The sequence below is a fragment of the Pseudophryne corroboree genome, chromosome 11 (genome assembly GCF_028390025.1).
Source record: "Pseudophryne corroboree isolate aPseCor3 chromosome 11, aPseCor3.hap2, whole genome shotgun sequence".
Lineage (NCBI taxonomy): Eukaryota > Metazoa > Chordata > Amphibia > Anura > Myobatrachidae > Pseudophryne > Pseudophryne corroboree.
This window is the reverse complement of record NC_086454.1, coordinates 146919488-146936453: the sequence shown is the minus strand read 5'-3', so window position 1 is coordinate 146936453 and position 16966 is coordinate 146919488. Positions and strand designations below refer to the sequence as shown.

The following is a 16966-nucleotide window of genomic DNA, read 5'->3' as shown; positions in this document are numbered from 1 at the left end:
GCATTAGTGTGGGTGGTATAGTATAGGTCTAAGTAGAGTAAACTCTAATAAACAGAGAGTGTTTAAAGAACTGACAGTTTGAGAGTAACAAGGGATTCCAGAAATTGGGATGGGACACAGGAGAAGTCTTGTAAGTAGGGGTAATAGCTGGTTACTGGAGAGCAGGCGAGGCGCAGGTCAGAGGTAGAGTGCATTGATGATGAGATTTGAGATGGATACAGGAGATGTGATGTGATGTTGATGACTTTGTATGTAAGGATGAATAATGTGAGATGAATAACGTGGATTGCAGTCTGGAGCCAATGTAGGAATTTGAAAATTGGAACAGGAATGATTAGTCTTGCAGCAGAATTTAAGATGAACTGAAGCGGTGAGAGATGGATGAGGGGAATGCCAGATAGCAGGAGGTTGCAGTAGTCAAGGTGGGAAGTTGGGTAAGACTTCAGGTAGCTTCGTAGGTAACAAAAAGGTGGGTGTGACAGACCTAGGAGAGAGACGGTGAGGAATAAAGCGGAGAGTTGAATGAAATGTGACACCAAGACTGCATAGAGAAAATTGTTATTGACGGTGAGGGAGATGTGTCGGGATGAGCGAAAATGAGTTCTGTTTTGGATATCTTTAGCTTTAGGTAACGCAGGGACATCCATGCAGAGATAGAGACAGTTGGTTACATGAGAAAATACATAGGATTGGCTAATTAGATATATAGTACAGCATATATTTATTATATTCTCTGAGCTTTATCAGGTTATATATTTTGAAGTGGCGTATTTAGTATTAAAAAAATTACATTATAACCATGATTCCTGATGGGTACTGTAGTCCACCAAAGCACTCCTAGCCAATAATTTACTTAGGTGCATACTGTATGTTCCGCAGTATAGTGTCCCTAGAACTGTACGAAAAGGCGGCAACGCTGTATTGGATTTGTCTATTCCTGAACACCAGCAATAATAGGGCAGCGATTTACCATATGTTTGTGTAAAGGTCACAGCTCAGATCTGTGAAATCCTCTGTTGATTCACGCCTCCTCTCCACAGACAGGTCCTACAGGCATGATGGATGTCTTGGGCCACAAAAGCTAAGTGTCTCTGCAGGTTCTTTCATAAAGATCCACCTAAGGATTACAGGCCCAGAGCTACCCCCTGCAGTCTCAAATCATCTGTATATCTTCAAGTTCATAATCTGTCCGCTACATTAAAACAGGCAATTAATAACTGTCCACAGATGGGACAATGAGGTCATAGCCAGAGATCAGGAGCCTGGTGTGTGATTAATACTGATACATAGTACAGCTTGCCTTCTGTACAGACTGACAATGTTGCATCACTAGGTATATCACCATCAACAGCTATACTTCGCCTTTTTCAGGCATACGTACTCACAAACTGTATACATTTATTTATATTAAAGCATGTTTCTTTGTGGAATGCCAGAAAAGTATTTTCTTTCTTTTATTTTATTTTTTTAACGGAAGAGGGTATTGTGGCTGTTTCTGTGGAATATATACTAGCTAAGACAATGTCGTCTAATTCATAAGATCATTTAGAAATGTGATCATTTAGATCCAGCCCTCATTTGGAAACATTTGTGTGTGTTTTGGGCAGATTGAATAGTCAGAAGTAGGCATCTGTTTACAGGGGTATGATATGTCGACATATTCAGTATTGATACATGTTATGAATTGGAGGGAGCAGGGACAGAGGGCGAAATGATGTCTGGGACACCCAGAAACCTTGCACTGACATTGAGCGGCTACTTTTGCTCAGTATTGTGTGGGTATTAGAGTGTTGGTATTAGATATTGAATGCCACTTCCACTATCAACCTAAATGTTCCATCCTTATGGGGACTGTCTAAAATCGAGACTCTACCAGTGGTACACTCATCCCTTAATTGTCCTTGAATATTTAGATTCTTGCAGGGTCCAGATTACACATTGTTCTGCAGTTTCGCCTATTGTTCTGATTTGGCCCCTCATTCAAAACTTGGATGCAATCTAGGATCCGAGTTGTTAATGACTTAGTAAAAGATACTTGGCATTTCTACAGGATACCCAGCAGAAATTCCTTTTCTTAGACCTTTTATCTAGTTCATTCAGGGAAGACACTCCTTCCAGTTGACACTATAAAAGACCCCTCTCCATTTGAGAATATCTGTCTGAAGTCTCTTGAAAAGGCATGATTTCATCACTATAAGCTGTACTAATAATTTATGTCAGTGGTCCTCACACTGTGTGCCGTGGCTCCCTGAGGTGCCTCGGGACACTTGCAGGGAGGCCTTGGATTGGTGGTCCAGGACCAATTCAAATTATTTATAGGTAATGAGGTAGACAAAACCAGTGCTGGTGGCTGCCAATCATACATTATGTGGACAAACAGAAGCAAATCTTGTCTGACATCACATAATTTAACCTAATATTTTTTTCTAAATCTCTCAATAAGAAACTATTGGCACAGGGGTGCCGTGAAAAAAAATGATCTAATATTCTAGGGCTCTGTGATTCAAAAAAGTTTGGGAACCACTGATTTATTGCATCATCATAAGTCCCCTCCTGATAAGTGGGAACAGGTTAGAGAGGGCATCACTGCAGCTACTGGAATACTAGAAGCTACAGTCTACTTGAATTAAAGAGACAGGTTCTAAACATGTACAGTATAAGAGGTGGTACTCCAACCCTGGCCCTGGCATCCGTGTGCATGTGAGCGGACACTGCTCATGGGGGCGTGTCGCGAGTCAGGGGGTGTGGACTCACAGCACACCCCCATATTTCTTTGAAATGGCACTTTGGGCAGTGGGAGGGACGGACGACACACACAATCCAGAGAGCCGGAAGCTGTGCTGCGTTCGACCTACCTGGCTCTCTGTGTAACCGCACCGGCCCACCAGAAGTGCCAGATGGGCAGTCAAGCCCTGCCTGACAGTCTCTCTAAAATGCTCCCCACATCACGATGTATTGTCAATATTGTAGCCACAAGGGAACAATGTATTCTATCTGGTGGACTTAACACTCTATTGTTAATTCAGTAATAGAAATACACATACCCAAATGTCCTTGGATGTTACTACTTCCCCGACCTCCAGATGCTGTTATATCCCATCTGCTGGATGTGGACAAAGGGGGTGATTCAGAAACTGATCGCAGGCAGGCGGTTTTTTGCAGTGCTGCGATCAGGTAGTTGCTGCCTTCAGGGGGAGGGGGTAAACGCTGTGCAGGGGTGCAATCGCTTGTGCAGAGAGCTGCACAAACAAAAGTTTGTGCAGTCTCTGCACAGCTCAGGACTTACTCAGCCGCTGCGACGATCCGGGCTGGAGCTGACGTCAGGAACCCTCCCTTGAAACGGCTGGATGCGCCTACATTCACCTGGACACTCCTTAAAAACGGTCAGTTGACATCCACAAACGGCTTTTTCCTGTCAATCTTCTTGCGATCGCTTTCTTCGTTAGTTCTGTCACTGTCCGGCGATCCCCGTCGCCAGGGCCGACGCACCTGCGCATTGCGGAGCATACGCATGCGCAGTTTATACCCGATCGCACCGCTGCAAAAAATGCTAGCGAGCAATCAGGTCTGAATTACCCCCAAAGTACTGATAACTAAAAACTGAAAACAACTAGGTCTCCCCTCTATTACAGTTTTTACAACTATATCTGGCAGAAAGCCTGCGTGGAAAGAACATACATGAAGCTTTCACACTTTTGCTCCAAGGGAGGTATCTGTGTCCTTCTCAATATGCAATAGACTATGATGCCATTTGTGCTCCTTGCTCCTTTACACACTGAAATTATCAGCCAGAAGGCACGGACTTCCCCTTAGAAGGAAACTTTCACACTGAATCTATAGGAGGCCCAGTTATTTTCCCTCTGAATCTCATGTCAGACACCACTTGAATGGATGAAGTATCTCCTAAAGCTGAGGATATCAACTCCAATTCTCATATATCCTAACAGATCATGTTTTCTGTGTTTCTTTAATCGTGCACGGATGAGTTAATCCAGTGGTTCTCAAACTCGGTCCTCAGGACCCCACACAGTGCATGTTTTGCAGGTAACCCAGCAAGTGCACAGGTGTATTAATTACTCACTGACACATTTTAAAAGGTCCACAGGTGGAGCTAATTATTTCACTTGTGATTCTGTGAGGAGACCTGCAAAACATGCACTGTGTGGAGTCCTGAGGACCGAGTTCGAGAACCTGTGAGTTAATCTATTTTGCTGGGTCAGTAATTATCCCACCTGTTTCCACAGACAGTAATCTTAAAAACATGACCTGTTAATGTTAAGCTAGCCATACACTATCCTATTTTTCTATTAAACTGACACTATTTTTCTTCCTTTGGAAGTTCCTGATATAGGCGCTACACACAAGTGTTTTTAAAATTATTATTTTAAGTTACCAATTTTCTGTCACACCACATTGAATTTGTATATGTCTGCACACAAGGAGGATGAGGTAATCAGGTTAAATCATTGGAAATATATTTGCAGATTATCGGGACCGTTTGGCCGATATCTTCTGGCAAGTCTTATCTATTCGATAATCGAACCTTACAGTCTTCTGGAAAGTCTTATTGGCATTTAGACAAAACGGTCATGCCCTACACACTACACCAACAAACTGCCCAATCACCCGATCATTGGCAAATCGCCCCAATAATTGTATAGTGTGTACCTATCTTTAGGGTACTTGAGAATAGGAGTTAATTTTTCCAACCCAGCCTGTAACATGGTAGTTAGGAGCTGATTGGCTGGTGCGTTATCACCTTCCACTTCATCACTTCACCAAGCTTAATAAATCTGCCCCAAAGTAAGAATTCTACTTTTTACCTGTATGGTTTGTGCCAGCCACGTTCATATAGTCCTGAACATGGAGTAACTAGTGTTATGCAGCGCAGAACGAGTGTGCAGAGTTATTAATTTAGCGACCTGCCAGACAAGCAATTAAAAAGCTGTGTTTTAAACGGAGCATAATCGCCCGTACACTGACACATAAGAATGGAAGGAGTCTAAGACCTGGCGTTTATACACTCTTCAGATATTTCATTCATTCGTGTGTGTTAGTGCAGGAATGATTAAGCGCTGCATTAAAGAGTGCCATTTAATCACTTGACCAACAGGTTCCTTTGGCAGCAGAAAATGTGAATCAGTCCTATGTGTATGCATCACTGTAGAATGTTCCGTACAGTCCACACAACTAAAGTACAGACTCCCCCAGATTAGTCCTGTAAAACCACAGTTATTCAATAAGCCTGCAGAAGCACGCACACATATGCTGCTCCGTGGAAGGTTATCAATTTGGCCAAGTTGATAAGCGGTAGCAGAAAATGGGCATTTGTCTGAAATGTCAATGATTGAGCGTTTGCTTGGCTTCGCCCTGTGCAACATCATTTTAGGCTGTTTAATACAAGCCCAAAACTGTTCATTGGGACCACAAATAGATAGATACTTTCATTTTCAGCAAATGACAATGCCCTGCAAAATCAGATCATCACTCCTGTTTGGAGGGGGCGGTGGGGGGGGGGGGGTGGGGGGTGGGGGGGGGCACGCCATTGGCATCTATGTCATTTTTATTTTATTTTAGACTGGTAGCAGCAGTGTTAAAATGTCAATTTCCAATGCATCCTATTCTCACATACAAGACTAGATTATCCAAGGTGTTGTTTGGGCATGGATGTGAAAATTGCATGTTTTGTGCAAGATTGAATGAACAATTTGCAGCAATGTGACGTGGTGTGAAAAACATGCAAGTTGTACCTCCCTACCATGTAACTCTTTATTATTCTTAGTACTTGAGAACAAATAGGCTTTATCGTACTGTACCTCCCAACTGTCCTAATTTTGTGGGAGCAAAGGGGGTGGGGTGGGGGGGGGTGGGTTATGGGAGGCTCCCGGTTACGCACCCTTTCCCCAAGGCCATACACCTTCTTCAGGAGTCCCCCATCTGGATCTCTGTAAGTTGGGAGGTATGACTTTATTGCAGCCAAGGTACAGCCAGTGCTACAACTTCTTATGCAAGAATTCAAACTACAACTCAGGAAGTCAGGAATATAGCAATACAGCTTTATAAGAGAACAGCAATGTGCTTAGTCAGAGTATGCAATGCCCAGTACACAGTACACAGAGGGGTGCCAAAAGTGCACACCCTCCTATCTCATTCTCTCCTCTTGAATGACCCACACAAGCAGGTTTATAATATATACATTAACACCTCTTAATTGAAGAAAGGGTGTGGTTCTTTCCAGTGCCATGCTTGGGCATGAAGGGTCAACCAGGGGACTGCTGTGGTAGGGGCCCATTCTTAGGGGTATGGCCAGTCTCCAGAAGGGGTGTGGCTAGCTACCGCAGAGGCCTGGTGACCATTAGAGAGCGCATGGGCTGGGTCCCTTGATATAGAAAATACTGTACAGCTAGTCCATACATGATAATGTACCAGATTAATAACAGCACTGCACTATAGAGAATACACAATAGTCCGGTGCAGTTTAATGTAACATATGAATAACATGTATACTATATCTTTCAAGTGCACAGCCTGGAACCTGATTCCTCTGGGATTCCAGCCCCCCGGGGCTTTCTCCTGTACCCCTGTGGGCCAGTCTGATCCTGGTTCTTTCCTGAACCACAGAAGGTTAACCCTTTCTTCAAATGTGGGAGATTTCCATACTGCCACGACAAACTGAAAACAATGTAACATAACATACACAGTGTTCCTCATGTCTATAAACAACACAAAAATAATTGAGCCCTCAAATATTATATAACCTGTTACCAGTTAGTATGACAGAGCCTTTCCTGTCATACTAACGTATATGTCAGAGTTTTAACTATATAAAGTATATGAAAAATACAAAGAGTATATCAGAAATATCTGTTTTGTATTATTCTAATGAATGTTATAGTCAAAACTGAAGTAAAAAGTCTACGGCAGGTGAGGCAGTGCCACCCCTGCCTATCTTTTCCGCACATCTCTGAGCAAAACTCACCAAATTTCCAGCAGTATATACTGCACCTGTGTATAATGGGGTGTGGTTCGTTTTATCGACAGTATCTAGGTCGACAATGTTTAGGTCGACCACTATAGGTCGACAGTCACTAGGTCGACAGGGTCTCTAGGTCGACATGTGCTAGGTCGACAGGTCTAAAGGTCGACATGAGGATTTTTTTTTTTTTTTTGGTGTCGTTTTCTTCGTAAAGTGACCGGGATCCCAAATTAGTGCACCGCGTCCCCTCGCATGGCTCGCTTCGCTCGCCATGCTTCGGGCATGGTGCCTTCGCTCCGCTACCGCTTCGCTCGGCACACTTTACCGTTCCAATCGTAGTCCACGTGGATCGTTAAGTATGAAAAAATCTAAAAAAAGAAAAAAAATGTGAAAAACTCATGTCGACCTTTAGACCTGTCGACCTAGCACATGTCGACCTAGAAACCCTGTCGACCTTCCATCCATGTCGACCTAGTGACTGTCGACCTATAGTGGTCGACCTAGACGCTGTCGATCTTCAGACCGGATCCCGTATAATGCCCACATGAACCCTCACCGCACATCCCTGCTTTCCCGGCACACACTTCCTGTGTATTTACCATATGGCTTATATGGAGTATAACAGTAATAATTCAATACACACAATTATGTACACATTTTTGCTCAGAAATCAACTTCTACACGTATTTTGTCAGATAAAAATAAATAAACAAATACACAGTAGATTACCAAATCTTGTCTGCTTAAAAGGTTGGCTAGCACTTTGGAGTATACTATAGACCATTACCTAAACACGAGGAAAATCTGGGTATATAAACTCTGTAGCCACTGTGTTAGGTACACCTTTGTAGTGCTGGGTGAAACCCCATTTGCACCTGGAGCAGCCTGAATGCTTTATGGTATGAATTCAACATGGTGCCGAAAACACTTCTTAGATATTCTGGTGACATACTGTAGCTACACGCAGTGGCTGTCAGTTTGTCGGCTACACAATCACATTCATGCTGAGAATCTCCCATTCTACCACATCACATATCACAACAGTGCTTTATGGGATAGGAATTTGGTTTCTGTGGAGGCCATAGGAGTACACTGAGTTCATTGGGATGTTTGTGGAACTGGTTCGAGATGACATGCCAAATTATCCTGCTAGAAGTAGCCATAAGAACATGGGTAGACTGTGGCCATAAAGGGATGCACATGAACAACAAGAATACTCAGACAGCCTCTGACATTTACATGATGCTCGATTGGTAAGGGGTCAAGAAACCATTCTGTACACCATTACCTCACAAGCAGAATGAATTACTGACACAAGGCAGGATGGATCCATGGATTTAAGTTGTTTACACCAAATTCTGAACCTATAATCTAAGTTTCCCCAGACATCGACCTGGTCATGTTTTTCCAATCCTGAACTGTCCAGAGTTGGCAAGATTGTGCCACCTGCAGCCTCTTCTTTGTTGACAGGATTGAAAGCTGTTGTGGTCTTTTACTGCTTTAGCCCACCCACTGCAAGTTTCAACATGTTGAGATACTCTTCTGCATATCACTGTTATAATGCATGGTTATTTGTGTTACTGTCACCTTCTTTTCACCTTGAAACAGTGCAGTCATTCTCCCCTGACCTATCTCATTAAAATTGTGTTTTCAGACAAAGAATTGCTGCTTATTGGCTGTTTCTTTTGATTTGCACACCATTCTCTGTAAGTGTAAAACCACCCCATTTGGCACCAACAAACATGCCACAGTTAAAGTCACTTAGATCATATTTCCTCCCCATGCTTGTGTTTGGTCTGAGCAACAACTGAACCTCCTGACCATGCCTACGTTTTTATGCATTAAGTTGCTGCCACAAGATTGGCTGACTAGATATTTGCAGTAATAAACAGGTGTACTTAATAAAGAGGTTACAGAGTGATAATATGCACCGATCAGCCATAACATTAAAACCACTGATGTGTGAAGTGAAAAACATTATCTAATTAAAATGGCACCTGTTAAGGGGTGTGATATATTAGGCAAGTGAATAGTCAGTTCTTGAAGTTGATGTGTTGGAAGCAGGAAAAAGATGCAAGCATGAGGATCTGAGCGACTATGACAAAGGCCAAATTGTGATGGCTAGACAACGGGGTCAGAGCATCTCCAAAACGACAGGTCTTGTGGAGTGTTCTCAGTATGCAGTGATTAGTAGTACCTACCAACAGTGATCCAAGGAAGGACAACAGGTGACAGGGTCATGGGTGCCCAATTTAATTTATGCAAATATTAGCCCCTCTGGTCTTATCCCACAGAAGAGCTACTGTTGCACAGATTGCTGAAAAAGTTAATTCTGGCCATGAAAAAAAGGTGTCAGAACACACAGTGTATTGCAACATGCTGCGTAGCCACATACTGGAGCAATGGAGGAAGGAGGCCGGGTTTGATGAATCACGTTTTTTTTTTTACATCATGTCGACAGCCGGGTGCATGTGCATTGAAGAGATGGCACCAGGATGCTCTATGGTCAGCCCGCAAGCTGGCGGAGGCAGTGAGATGTTCTGGACAATGTTTTGCATGGAAACCTTGAGTCCTGATATTCTCGTGGATGTTACTCTGATATGTGCCACCTAACTTAGCATTGTTACAGACTAAGGGGCCGATTCAGCTTGAGTCGTTGAAGTGTGGAAATCAATGAATAGCGTTTTCTACACTTCAGCGACTCAAGCTGAATCAGCCGCTTAGTCTGTAACAATGCTAGTTATATGCGCATGCATGACGACTTAAACTGCGTGCATGTGATTGCAGTATAAGTGCCAGCAGGGGGGCAGCAGCATTTTGGAAGCGGCGACACAGTGTTGAGGGCGCGGTCCAGACAACAGAGGCGTGTCCATACCTTGTTTGTGGGGCGCGTCGTGGCGCAACGTCACAAGAAGCTAATGCCCTGTGCTAGGTGTCCCCCAGCATGTGAGGAGATGGACGTAGATCTTGCCGCGTATGATGAAACGATCTGCATCCATCTCTGAATAACCCCCTTTGCCTCCAAATTTCCCAGATCTCAATTCGATCGAGCATCTGTGGGAAGAGCTGGAAAAACAAGTCAGAGCCGAGGAGGTCGCACCTCCAACTTACAGTACTTACGAATTGGGGCCAGATACCACAGGACACCTTCAGAGGTCTTGCGGAGTCCATGCCTCGATGGGACAGCTGTTTTGGTGGCATGAGGGGAACCTATAAAATGGTTGGCATATCTATGATGGGTGCAAGGTGTGCGGGGGCCACACCTCACTCATAGAAATTGACTTATCCATCTTAAGTCCCACAGTGGCCGGCGCTACACACAGAAATCACCAATAATGGAGCGGTGGCTATTTTCCAGGTGAAAACCACAGTAGAGACGTCCCCGGAACAAAGGGGCTAATTCAGACTGGATTGCTGCAGTGGCAGCGATCGCAGTCTGAATCCTTTTGTGGAGTGTGCACGCGTACCCCGGGAGCCCAGTGAGATACTAAAAGCATCTCAGGGCTGTGATCGCCTCTGCCTGGTTGACAGACAGAGGCGGTTGCGGGGCAGAAGGGGGCATGCCAGCGGTGTTATAACGACATTGGCGGGGTGCAGTCTGGACAACAAAGGCGTGTCTGGACCGTTGGGGGGGCTGGCCGCGGCTGATGCGTGACGTAAAACACACAGCTGCTGCAAACCGGGATGCGGCAAGTAGAGACCTGCCAGCGTGCGGCTGCGCTGACAGGGAGCTACTCGCCAGTTACAAAAGCATCGCCACCTTGCAATACTTTTGTACCCATGTAGGGGGGGGGGGGGGCAGGACCTGACATGCGGGGTGGACTAGCCCTGTGTTGGGCGTCCCCCCGCATGTCAGAGTAAATGATGGTTAATGCGCTAAATTTAGCACATCTACGATCAGATCTGAATTACCCCCAAAGTATGGGCGCCATGTTCCCGGAGGCCTGAGCATGCATACTAGACTCTGGCACAAAGCAGAGTCTCCTGCGCAGCCAGAAAGGAGGGGACTGATTGGGTCCTGAACATGGGTCCTCTCCTCTCTTAAACAGCCCCTGTAATATAATATTAGGCAGGTGGCTTTAATGTTATGGCTGATCATTGTGTGTGCAAAATACATAGGTTTCCTATTATGAACATCGGCATCCTGATCTTTTTTTTACAAATGATACAGGTATAATCATAGCCCTCATCTCACTATCAGATCAGCTGCAAAATGTGCACCAGGAACTTGTTAATAAGGATATGGAATGTGACATGCATCTTATTTACATAGAATGTAATAACAGAGCAAGTAAACAAGAATCCCTTAACACCGCTCACAGCAAATCAGCATGAGCACAGATGCTTGCCATAATACAATGCACAGCATGTACTGGGGACACCTGTCCCTTTAACACACAGGAGGAAAAGCAACACTTGCTGTATAGGATATACTATACTGCCCTCCTGGCACACACACACATCAGCTAGCGGCGCTCCTCCCATAGCTTACATATGCACACAGATCTTATGCAGGCAGTGTAAGAGGATGAAATGGAATGAGGAGGCTGCTTCTGAAGGCATTGTACAGGTTCAGCATACAGATCAGCTGGACTTGCATTCTGCCAGTGTGCTGAGTATCTGTTCTTTGCAGGCTAATAGGCTGGTAGCAACCGTGACAGGGTTAATGTAGCTGCTACCTAAGAAGGGTGCGCACATATTTTAAACTGTCAAGCCATATTTTTATATCTACTCTACCTTGTTCTTTCTCTTCCATCCATCTCTCTCCTTTCATACACAAGTCTTCTATTACTCCTTCTGACTGATCATTTGTTCTCTCCTCTCTGTCTACCGCTCCATCTCTGTAAGCATCCCCCACTCATATTTCTCCCCTATCTTCTCACACCCTCTCTTCTCCCTCCCTTACTCTCCCTACATCACACACATCCCTTTTCCCTTATTACACACACGCTCTGTCACCTTCCCTGACACATCTCTCATCTTTCTCTCTCTCACACTCCGTATTTCAATCAGAAATAATCTTTTCATATCACAGATTTGCGCTATCCCTCAGTCCTGAGCCACTGTCTTTTTTCTTCCTCATGCAGTCTCTCTGTTTCTCCTTATCGCTCCATCATCTCTCTTTATATATTGCCTGCGTTTTGCATATGTTTAGTCAGCATTGCCCCCAATTCTTCTTCCCTGTTCCATCTAATTGCGTCTCAGTCTTAGCCACTGTGCCCAGCTTTTCCCTCCAAGCTCGCACTCCTTCTTGTACTTACATTTCAGAATTTCCATTTTTCAGTCACACTCGTATATTCTCAGTTAAGCTGATGTAAAATGTTTTGTGTAAATTGCAAACAGTATATACTGTAAGGGCTTGCTCAGATAAGTATTGTTTTGTATTGTGTGTGTGACTCTGCTTGGCCTCCTCACAAAACATGAAACCTACACACAAGGCAACGTAACATGTTTAAGAATACTATTGTATGTAAGTATGTGTAGTCATATGGACGGTAATCCTCCCTACTGTGTGATGCGTTCAGGTAGTGGGAGGTACATGCATGATTTCACTTGCCGGCCTCGTCTCATTTCACCTTATGCTGTTTTGAGGCGATACTGAAGTGATTCTCATTGATCAGTGATCCCTATTACTGTTACATTTGCTGTATGTTTCATGAGAAATACAACCGAGTACACACGCTAACCGCATGTGCCTAAACACAACCTTAGGAAGCGACGTCACTTCACAGACAAGTGCATATTTATTAAGCTGTGCCAATAACAAGGACGTTTTATCACAGTTTCTATCTGTTATCGCTATAATCCATAAACAAAATCTCACCAGGCAGCGGGGCCACACTGCTGTGGCCAGTCTAGCCTGGTGCAGTAAAGGCCCATACACACTTGACGATGCACACGTCGTTAACGACCGTCGTTAACGACTTCCCTTGAACTTCCCTTCAACAGCTGAGCAAACAACATGAGCATACACACTACCAACGACCACAGACCAAAGACCATTCATCGTTGAAGCATCCAAGCTGAACAGTTTATTAAAATAATGAGCTGGGAACAGGGCTGGTGAACAGTGGCTTGGTCGTTGGTCGTTCACACCATACACATTCAACGACGTCTCTGGTCGGTAACGACCATAGTGGAAATTGAGCATACATGCTCCACAGATAAGCGAGGGTCGTTAACGTCCCGCGGGGCCGCGCATCGGTGGTCGTCTGATGCATACACACTTGACGATATAATGAGCGACATCGTTGATGAGGGCTGAAATGAACGACGTCGCTCATTTTATCATCAAGTGTGTATGGGCCTTAAGGAGAAACACCAGTCACTGGGCCAGTCAGTAACTGTGGGATCTGTTTATTATTATTTGCAGAATACCACAATAACAGGTGATTAAAGAGGTTACCCTGCAAATAATAATTATTCCCCGAATGTTTCTACAGGGGACTGCGTATCTGCTGTGATCCCTTGGTTTTGTTCCCAAAAGCAGCCCCCAACCACACCTATGGAGGCTGCTTTCCTGCCAAATTTACCGAGTGGAACTTGGTCCCGTTAACATCTGAAGATGGCGTTAGCCATTGTAGCCTATAGGATACATCACACTAAAAGTGGAGGGCACCAGCACTCTCCACTTGCTCTTGCGCTGTGAGCAGACCGCACACGTGCAGTAGTGCAGCAGGCGCTGGGAAATAACAGTAAAGTGATCGCTAATATGCCGTGGGTTGGGGAGGGGGGGGGGCGTGGGTACCATGGGTGGTGGAGGGGTTCGATAGCCACTGCGGGTGGGGGAGGGACGGTTGCGGTAGTGCTGTGGTTGGGTGAGTGGCAGTTGCGGGGGGTTCCGTGGTTGGGGGAGGGAGGGCAAAGGCGCGCTGCCATTGGTCGCTTTGGATGTCAGTCCCCCCGCGCAAGGGGTCATGTAAGTTGACTGTCAGCAAATAAATAAAGAAGATGCCGATAAATGAGAAAAGTGCAGCGCATAATAATAACCCCGCTGTGTTTGAGACAGCCTAACCTCCTGGCTGGGCTCAAGGGGGGCGGGGACTTCCACGAGTGACGTGCGCGATGGGCATTCACCGGCCAGGGTAGCGGGAAAGCTCCGTGGCCTCAGAGAGCTGGCTGGTGACGCAGACGGAGTGGAACAGTGCCGTACATGTGACGTCACTGAACATGAAGCATTAGCGGGTGGCCGCCGTCACGTGAAATACTCAGTGTATCACTGGCAGCACTGGGCGCCCCAGCCAATCCCTGACTGACACTTTACTGCCCTCTCCGCCCCTGAGATGAGCGGCGTATCGACTGACTAATCACAACATCACCAGACTATAGAAACCAATCTAACAACCAATGGCGTGGAAGATACCTGTGTGGTGGGTGGGGCCCAGAGACGGACAGCTGGCACTGTTTTGGGGCGTCACCAGGGCACACATGGGGCTCGGTGCCAGGACTGACTGACAGCTGCCTGGGCTAATGGCATCGCGAGGTCGCCCAATCAGCTGTGGGCTGGGTGTGATAGCCCTGCCACTAACCCAATGAGAGCTCCTAGCCACTCCCACCGTTATACAAACAGTCACAGATCTGGGCTATTCTATAGGAGATGAGTGATACATTTCACTGTGAGTGATAAATTGCACCAGCCAATCAGCTCCTACTTGCCATGTTACAGACTGTATTTGAAAAATGACAGGGTGTGTACACACGGTGAGATATTTTCTTTCGATTTTAACTATATAGTCAAAATCGCAAGAAAAGTTAGTGCAGATTGCAAGGTGAAAGTCACCTTGCGATCCCGATGCGTGGTCCCGCCAGGTCGGCATCGCAAGAAAAGATAGACTGTGCAGGCAAGTCAATCCTTGCTAGATCGGTGTACTATCTAGTTCATCTCACATGTTAATGACATCTCACATAAGCCAAAATCGTAAGCACACATAGTCCATATCTCAAGAAAAGTTAGTCAAAATCTGTGCTATCTGGGCTCCGGGGAGTTCAAGGGAAATCACAAGTGAAAATCGGCATAGCAAGGATCTCGCCATGTGTACACACCCTTAGGAGCGGATTGCCTGGTGCAATTTATCACTCACAGTGAAATGTATATTATGGCACCTCTCTGAAAATTCCATTCAGATGAACAATAATTAGTTTAGGTCAATGTCACAGCCTAAGAGCAAGTCTGTGATGTAAGACTTCACCATCCGTCTCTTATTGCCTCACATGCAAACCTTACAAGATATTATCCATCTTGATGAGAACCATCCAAACAGCAGAACACAAACGCGCATTGGCTGAACAATACTGAGATTTACAGGATACACTAAAGATGATAAATGTCAGCAGAACAAAGACACTTTGATTCCTCTATCTGAAGGGTTTATGCAGCCATTGTATTATCCATGGTATATGCATGTTTAACTCATTATAATATGTTCCCAATCGTTACCATATAGACTTACTCATTAGTTGCCCATTTCATTCAAAAGAAAACATTCTCATACATAACTTATTAGAAGTCAGTCCCATTCATTAGAACATTGACGCATTCATTACAGTGTTGCTTTAGAAGGCAGGGGCACTCATTATGGAATAGTCTGAATTGAACATTGTTAGAAGACATTGCTTCATTACAGTGCAAGTTTTGACATCTGCCCTGAGGACTGCAATAACAGGCCAAGTTTCTAGGAATTCTAAGAATAAGTGCAAATGGATGCCTCTATCACTAAATCCACTATCTGTCCCAGAGGGGACGGCCGGCATGACTCACCTAAGGGTTTTCTTTATTTCTGGAAGCTAATACCCCTTTCCCACTAGCTCAAAAAACACGGGTAAATGCACGGGGGCGAGCATTTTCCCGTGTTTTTTACTACTGGAAAAGGGTCCCCCGGCAAAAACCCAGATCAAGTCACCCGTGAATCCTACCTGGGTAGGACACGGGAATGATCCGGGTAGGGTTGTAGTGTAAACGGTAGCCGTGTCGATACGACACGGCTCCCGTTTACACTGTATGGAAGGGCGGCACTGGAAGATCATGTGATCTCCCAGCGCCGTCCCTGCCGCGTCACTAGCAGCGTCACCAACCCGGCAATATGTCGGGATGGTGACTGCTGATGGTAAAGGGGCTGAGCACGGGCCGCAGCCGGGTAGCACCCGTGTCAGGCTCCCGGCTGCGACCCATGCTCATAGGTGGAAAAGGGGTATCACTCTCTTGTCCATACTTCTCTGATCCTCCAAAATGTCTAAAAGGGCCACAGGACCCATTGAAAATGATGACCTCTTCCTGTGTGCACTGTTAGCGTGGCTCTCTCAAGCATAATGTGGTCGCTATATGGGTGAGATGTATCAAACACTCTAAAGAATGGTGAATTGCACATACAGTACCAATCAGTCACATATCCATTTTTATAGAATGCTACCTAGAAGCTGTTTGGTTGCAGCTTCTCCACTCTTTAGAAGGTTTGATACATTTCCCCCAGTGTGGAGTTAGAAATCCAAAATCACCACACTTCTCTCATGTGCATGGACTACCAAGAAGTTCATGGTACATCTGGAATGCTTTGAATGCTAGCTTCTAGCATCTGATGGACTTGTAACATCCTGGCAATGTAAAGGCATTGCCCCCCCAAAACACTAAATTGAAGTAGCTGTCTGTCGTAAGCTGAAGCCCATCAAAGCCTTTATAGAAAATATGGTTCTACAAAGGGTAATTCATTTCACTGGACCCATAAATCGGTTTGCTTTGAAAAGAAGTGTGGACTATACTACAGTGCTTTTCAATTACAGGTGAAAAAATTACTAATTAGTCAGAAAATAATAAGCATTATGTTGCCATATTTCTGTGAAAGTCTGCCCCACATTCTTAATCACATTTTCTTTCTCCTTAGTATACAAAAAACAGCACCACCCACTTTGAGAGTGCTCGTCATTACAGTTCCCAGTCAGTAATGGCAGAAGCATCAAAGCCGATTTAAGTCAGTCTATTTGCTCATTTATCACGTT

At 45.0% G+C, this 16966-nt stretch overlaps 1 protein-coding gene across 2 annotated transcripts in view; it reads right to left on the bottom strand.

Annotated features, from left to right (window-relative positions):
- Positions 1–16966, bottom strand: part of FLRT1 (fibronectin leucine rich transmembrane protein 1) — a 327690-nt gene that overhangs the window by 214413 nt on the left and 96311 nt on the right. Inside the window, exon 1 of one of the 2 annotated variants that reach the window (XM_063944933.1) lies at positions 11714–11783. The exons of the other annotated variant lie outside the window; for it this stretch is intronic. The gene's annotated coding sequence lies outside the window, so the exon portion shown is untranslated. Of the gene's footprint in view, positions 1–11713; positions 11784–16966 lie in introns of those variants that run through there. 2 annotated transcript variants of the gene reach the window in all.